The sequence below is a fragment of the Mus musculus genome, chromosome 11 (genome assembly GCF_000001635.26).
Source record: "Mus musculus strain C57BL/6J chromosome 11, GRCm38.p6 C57BL/6J".
NCBI lineage: Eukaryota > Metazoa > Chordata > Mammalia > Rodentia > Muridae > Mus > Mus musculus.
In genome coordinates this window covers 49,593,487-49,600,401 of record NC_000077.6, presented here as the reverse complement: position 1 = coordinate 49,600,401, position 6,915 = coordinate 49,593,487, and the positions used below count along the sequence as shown (strand labels likewise).

Below are 6,915 nucleotides of genomic sequence, written 5' to 3'. Positions count from 1 at the left end.
TTATTACAGCAATAGAAAGGGAGTTAAAACAGACATCCAGAGTGGAGAACCAGAGAGCCAGGTAATAGGATTAGACTTTTATGTACTAATGACATGAGATGTTTATGAAAAAAGGTAAGTGGAAATGTTCAGTGTAATTTATTTTAGGTGAAGAAAAAAGAGGCAACATTTAGTGTATTTTCTATTACTAATCCCCACCACAAGGCTGGGTAATTTATAAAGAAGAGAAGCTTATTTTCCTATCAAGTCCAGGGGCTTGGTAAGTTGTTTTTTAATTTTTTTTTCTGTTTCGTATCGTGATACAGGGCACCATCCTGTGATACAAAAGAGTAAGTGTGCTGGTTTGTGCATCTTGTCTTTTTCTAGAGAAACCAGACCTGGGCAGAGGCTCTACCTTGAAGATGTTGTCTAATCCTCCCACACTTAACACTATCACATTGATTTAAGGATTAAATTGTGTATATAATATATACATACATTTATACATGCACATATACAATACACATACATACATGCACGCACGCGTGTGCACACACACATATACATACATACACATATACATATACATATACACACATATGAGACAGGGTCTCATGTAGTCCAGGATGGACTTAAACTCACTAGTTAGCCAAGGATGACCTTGAATTTATGATTCTCTTGACTTTACCTCTTGAGTGCTGAGATTTCAGGTATGAGACACCATACCTGATTTACATAGTGCTAAGGATGGTATCTAGAGTTTCATGCCTGCTCTACCAACTGATATGCATCCCCAGCCCCTCAATATGTGAATATTTGAAGGATAAATTCAAATTACAAATAGAAGGAAAGAAGGAAGGGGGATAGTTAGGCAGGCAGGAGCTTTTCTCCACAAAGAAGGGAGAAGCCCTTCTCCCGTGGAACTCTGCCACCCAGCCTCCTGATCCCCTGACCATGTCACTTGCCTGCTCCTGTTAATTCATTATGCACAGAGTGGAGGCATATTTTGTGGGGAGCCGCCCTCACATTCGCCGTTGCAAGATGGCGCTGACATCCTGTGTTCTAAGTGGTAAACAAATAATCTGCGCATGTGCCAAGGGTAGTTTTCCACCCCATGTGCTCTGCCTTCCCCGTGACGACAACTCGGCCGATGGGCTGCAGCCAATCAGGGAGTAATACGTCCTAGGTGGAGAATAATTCTCCTTAAAAAGGGACGGGGTTTCGTCATTTGCTCTCTTGCTCTCTTGCTCTGGCTCTTGCTTCTTGCTCCTGAAGATGTAAGCAATAAAGCTCTTGCGCTCTTGCTTTTGCTCTTGCTCTGGCTCTTGCACTCTAGCGCTCTTGCACTCTGGCTCCTAAAGATGTAAGCAATAGAGCTCTTGCTCTCTTGCTCTGGCTCTTGCTTCTTGCTCCTGAAGATGTAAGCAATAAAGCTCTTGCGCTCTTGCTTTTGCTCTCTTCCTCTGGCTCTCTCTTGCTCTGGCTCTTGCTTCTTGCTCCTGAAGATGTAAGCAATAGAGCTCTTGCTCTGGCTCTTGCTTCTGGCTCCTAAAGATGTAAGCAATAGAGCTCTTGCTCTGGCTCTTGCTCTCTTGCTCCTGAAGATGTAAGCAATAAAGCTTTTGCCGCAGAAGATTCCGGTTTGCTGCGTTCTTCCTGGCCGGTCGCGAGAACGCCTGTAAGAATATTTGTTGTAGGGAACCTCAGAATTGACTCAGGACTCCCAAGACCAAGTTCTCAGCACAATGAGATGTTTTTGCTCCAGAGGGACAGAAAGCAGGGAATAAGAGACAGAAGATATGGGATGAGGGACAAGGGGCCAAGGAGAGGGGATGGGCATTTATTTGTCCTGGTGGGGACAAAGGACTGCTTCTGGATAGAGAGGAGACCAATGTGGCACATAGGAAAATGGTGGTTTGTGTAGGTAAGGGGGAAATCGTGGGTTAGAATGTGGTGCTTGATTTTAATTGGGCATGTTAATTAGGTGAGCCAAAGGGGACTTTTCATTGTTGGACTTCAATACTCTGAGAGCCAAATCTTGGTAGTCAGCCTCAGGAGGAACTGGCCAAATAAGGGACTAGAACTTGATGGTTAGCTTTAGGAATGTCAACTAACAGTTTTTAGCAAGGCAGAGGGGGAGAAGGGAAAGGCCTGCCAGGGCCATGTTTACTGTGCTTGGCCTGGCTAGAGTCCCTTCACCTGTAATAGGGCTGGCATTGAAATTGTCCCACATGAAGACAGTACTCCATCTCTAAATATCTAAAAGGATGTTGGGAAATGGAACTTGATTCCTTCTCCAGGCTCTGAGAGGCAGGTCTAAGAATGATGTCTCAAACATTTAAAGAGGCTCTATTTTAGTTGAAGTAATATATTTCTAAAGAGTACATATATATCAGAACAGACTTCAAGACTAGCCTCTCCTCTCCCTCCCTCTCCTGTCTGTCTGTTTGTCTTCTTCTCCTTTTCCTCCTCTTTCTCCTCTCCCTCTCCTGTCTGTCACTTTTTCTCTTTCTCTCTCCCTCCCTCCCCGCCTCTCTGTCTCTCCCTCCCACCCACCTCTGGTTTGTATGTGTACCTGTATTGTATGCAGATAAAGTAGGAAAAAAGTCATATATATATATATATATATATATATATATATATATGCATGTATTCTTTTTTTTTCTTTTTAAGACAGTGTCTTGCTCTGTAATCTAGGCTGCCATGAAATCCCCTATATAGTCTAATCTTGTCCCAAACTCACAGAAATCCTCAGCCTTCCAAGTTCTGGGATCACAAACACTTGCTATTGTGCCTGTCTATGTGTCTGTTCTTGGTGCCCATGTATTTATGGCTGTTGGCCTTGCATATCCACAACCTGTGTCTTCTATCTCATAGACTCTCACATATCAACTTTCCTGTATCTCTCAGCTCTGGACCCTAGTGAAGAACTATCTCAGTGATGAGAACTTTAAAACAGGGCATTCACTGGCTGAGAATATTCACATTCAAGGCTGAGACACTGGTATGTAACAGTCTGGCTTGTAAGACACTTATCAATGATGGCAGCAATCTGTTGTCAGCTTACATGGTGCCACCATGTGGCCATATTTTGTTATGGGGCACCATGCACCTTAGATGGTTCATCTTTAAAATTACTCCTCCAATTTATTTTTCCAAGAAATTGGAGTGATTCATGTTATATTTCCACACTGCATTTCGTGAGGCTTTAGCAATAGTATTTAGCATTCATCATTTGTCCTGTCAAGACTACGGTGCCCTGGGACAATTGAGCTGACTAATCAGCAGTCAAGCTATTCAGACACCTGTGAGATTCAAAGACCAGTTCTTCCCTCCTTTCTTCCAGCCCTCCCTCCCTTCCTTTCTTCCTTTCTTTAATCTGTGCTTGGATGCCAGTAGGTAGTCACACTAGTCAGATGCTCCCAGCCTCTGGGCTAAGTATCTACAGCATATGTGCTTGCTTTTCAGCTGTCAATCACATTCATCCTGTTATGTGGCAGGCACTCAGGATATAGATATGAGCAAGCAGGCGGTTCTCGGTTTTGTCGAATCAACTGTCCATGTGTGATATGTCCCTCACAGGCTCATGAATTTAACACTTGGGTCCAGTTGGGGACACTGCTTGGAGGACATTTTAGGAGGTAGAGCCTTCCTAGAGGAAATATGTCCCTGGAGGTGTGTTCTGAGAGCTCATAGCATCTCCCTATTTCTTATTCACCCAGTTTCTTGTTTGTGGTGAAGATGAGATCTCTCAACTTCCTGTCCCTGTTGCTTTCTGCCATGCTTACCACATGACTATGGAGCTGTGAGTCAAAATAAAGTCTCTCTTCCCTAAGTTGCATTTGGTCGTGGTGTTTTATCACAGCGACAAAATAATACACAAAACCACTACCATGTGCTCAGAATGTCTATCTCAGATTAAGATCTGAGTATCGAGAAAGTGAAGTGTGCAGAGGCCAGCACAGTCGCCCTTACAGCAGGACTCCAGGAGGACTCCAGGGATCATGGTTTGGAGGTGTTTATGCCTCCAGTGGTTCCCAGCTGAAAACATCTCTTGAAGGATGGATCATATAACCAGAAGAATCACATATGAATAACATTGTAAGTTGTGTTTTAAAGTTGTCTATGAGCTAAATCTGTCTCTGAGTTCTTTGGCCTAGTCTAAGGCCACCTGTCTCTGTGCCAATACAGAGCCACCTTAAAAGCATATGGGTCTGGAACAAATCTTCCATTTGCTCCAGCAAGCTGTAGCTCTTTATTCTCTCTTGAAGTGTCTTAGTGACTCCAAATAAATTATGTGCTGGTTTAAATATATGTTTTATTATTCATGGTGGCTGTCATTGGAAGTCAAAGACGGTCACTCACAGATTCAAGGAGGGGAACATGCAACTTGGTGGTGGTGGTGGACAGCAGAAATGCAAGGAAAATCTCCAGGGCTAGTCAGAAGAAGGATACTGTGTGTAAGAACTGTTAGCTCTCTGCCAGATTGCCACTGTCATAGATACGAGTCACATGCAGCCCATCAAGCTGGCTAAGCTGGGCAGTACTGGTTCACAGGGTCAGTGCACACAGGTGCATGTTGAATTTATGGATGACATCAGATGCTCTATCATCTCAACATCTAAGGCCCCGTTCGAGAGGGTGATGTGCTCACCCTATTGGAGTCAGAAAGAGAAGCTCAGAGGTAGTGCTCACCTTGCTGCTGGGTCCTGGATATCCACCACTTAGCCCATGGGATGTCTGCACCAGTTAAATAAAGCATTTGTATTAAAAAAGCGGTTAGCTATTATGATCCTTGTCTCCATGGGGAGGGAAAGATGAGACACAGTAAACAGTCTTGGGATTGGCCAGTTTGAATGATTGTAGGTAGACTCTTGGGGACTAGGCTATCCCCATTTGTCTGATAGCTGGTGTCAGAGTGCTGAAATCAGAGGAATAGTGGTCTAGGGAAGAGGGCCTGATAGGTGAGGGAGGTGGCTGTAGGATCAGTTGGTTTATATTTATGCTTTTATTTCCTCCCCTGGTGCTAAAGGTAGAGTCCATGCATTTTCTCTTGAGTGAATTGTTTACTCTCTCTAGGCTTGGGCTAGCCCCTGGAGAGCCAGTCTATCTAGGGTTAGCTAGACCTTAAATAGCAAATTAGTTACTGTTCTCTTGCTGTGAGGAGCAAAGAAACTTATAGAAAAACAACTTTGGTTTCAGTGGGTCAGTTTTATTATCATCATGCCAAGGAGTGTGGCAGGAGGGGGAGGGGTGCTGGAGAAGTAACTGAGAGTTTATAAGTTTCAGGCAGAGAGAGAGAGGGAGAGAGAGAGAGAGAGAGAGAGAGAGAGAGAGAGAGAGAGAGAGAGAGAGAGAGAGAGAGAGAGAGAGAGAGAGAACCTGGCATGGGCTTTTACAAACCTCAAAGCGCACCCCTAGTGACACACCCCCAACAAGGCCACACATACACCAGCAAGGTACACCTCCTAATTCCATCCACACAGTTCCATTAACTGATGACTAAGCATTCAAACATCCAAGCCTGTTGGGGGCAATTCTCACTCAAACCACCACATTAAAAGGGACTGGTTCTCCTTTGTCTATCATGGTGTACCACCTGAAAGATATGCTAGAACAATGGTGGCACAGAGCTTGTACCTGTTGGCTCGTACCAACCAATACCCGACCGGACTTAAGGCACATTTCTAAAGATGGAACCCATTTCAGACACTACTTGGATAACTAAGTGTGAGACCTGGTAACCTGTGGACCTAGGGCAAATAATACTGGTCTTAAAAAGAAAAGAAAATGTAGTGATCAAATAATTCCTAATGATATTCTGCTCTGCTCATAGATCAGTGCCTTGCTCAGCCATCATCAGAGAAGCTTCCCCCTGCTGCAAAGGAGAGGAAATATAGAGACCCACAGGCTGGCCTTACACATAGAGTGAAACACTCAGCCCTAAATGGATGTCTATCAAAGCCCTTCCTCAGGGCTCAGGGAACTCCACAGAAGAGGAGACAGAAAGAACGTGAGAGCCAGAAGGTATAGAGAGCACAAGAAAACAAGGACCTCTAAATCAACATGAACACAGCATTTATGAATTCACAGAGTCTGAAGCGGCCTGCACAGGGCCTCCGTGGCTTTGCACCAGGTCCTCTGAGCTTACATGATGGCTTCTAGTTTAGTGTTTTTATGTGATCCTTGAGCATGTTAGCAAGTGGGTCTCTGACCCTTGGGCCCTTTCTTGGGCTCTTTTTCTTCCATTGGCCTGTCTTTGATGTGATAGTTTTTGTTTTAATTTGCTATGTTCTTAAAACTGAATGGATGAATGAATGTAAGCCTAGCCACTAGGGTAAAGATTAACAATGGAACTGTCATTTATATCTTCCGGGAGAGGGGAAAATCAGTTTTCTCCGGTGGAGTGACACTGGGTATATCAACCACTCCAGGACAAGACTCATGTTCAGGAATAGCTGACTAACATGCAATGGACTATGCAACTTATTGTGTGTGTGTGCATGTGCTCTATTTTGGTTAGTTTTTTCTTTCTTTTTGGGTGATATATTTTTCTAAGTTTTGGGTATTTTGTTATTGTATTAGATTTTTGGTTTTTTTTTTGAGAAAGCACTTAAAATTGGTAGGGTAAGGAGGAGGAGAGTATCTGGATAAATTTGGGGGAGGGGAAGATTATGATAAAATATATTTAAATTTAAATATTATATATATGTATATATATAGTTCCAATAGGAAAATTTTTGCTTCCTGTTCCTGTGATCTTATATTCTTCTTAAAATTGTAGTTCTGCTTAGGGGACCACTCTTTCCTAGGGATTCAGTAAATATTACTGCTCGCTGGCTACCAGCTAAGAAAGGAATAACAGTGTTAGGAGGAGCAATTGAGCTGAATTACCCAAGGAAAAGTGGGTTGCCTTTCCATAATGGTGGTAAAGAT

General features: G+C 43.4%; 1 long non-coding RNA gene across 1 annotated transcript; it reads left to right on the top strand.

Annotated features, from left to right (window-relative positions):
• The first annotated feature begins 1,622 nt into the window (after nucleotides 1–1,622).
• Gm42075 lies at nucleotides 1,623–6,493 on the top strand. The gene is made up of 3 exons (XR_879824.1): nucleotides 1,623–1,657; nucleotides 3,702–4,080; nucleotides 5,816–6,493. It is a non-coding gene; the product is annotated as a predicted gene, 42075 (long non-coding RNA).
• Nucleotides 6,494–6,915: the final 422 nt, after the last annotated feature.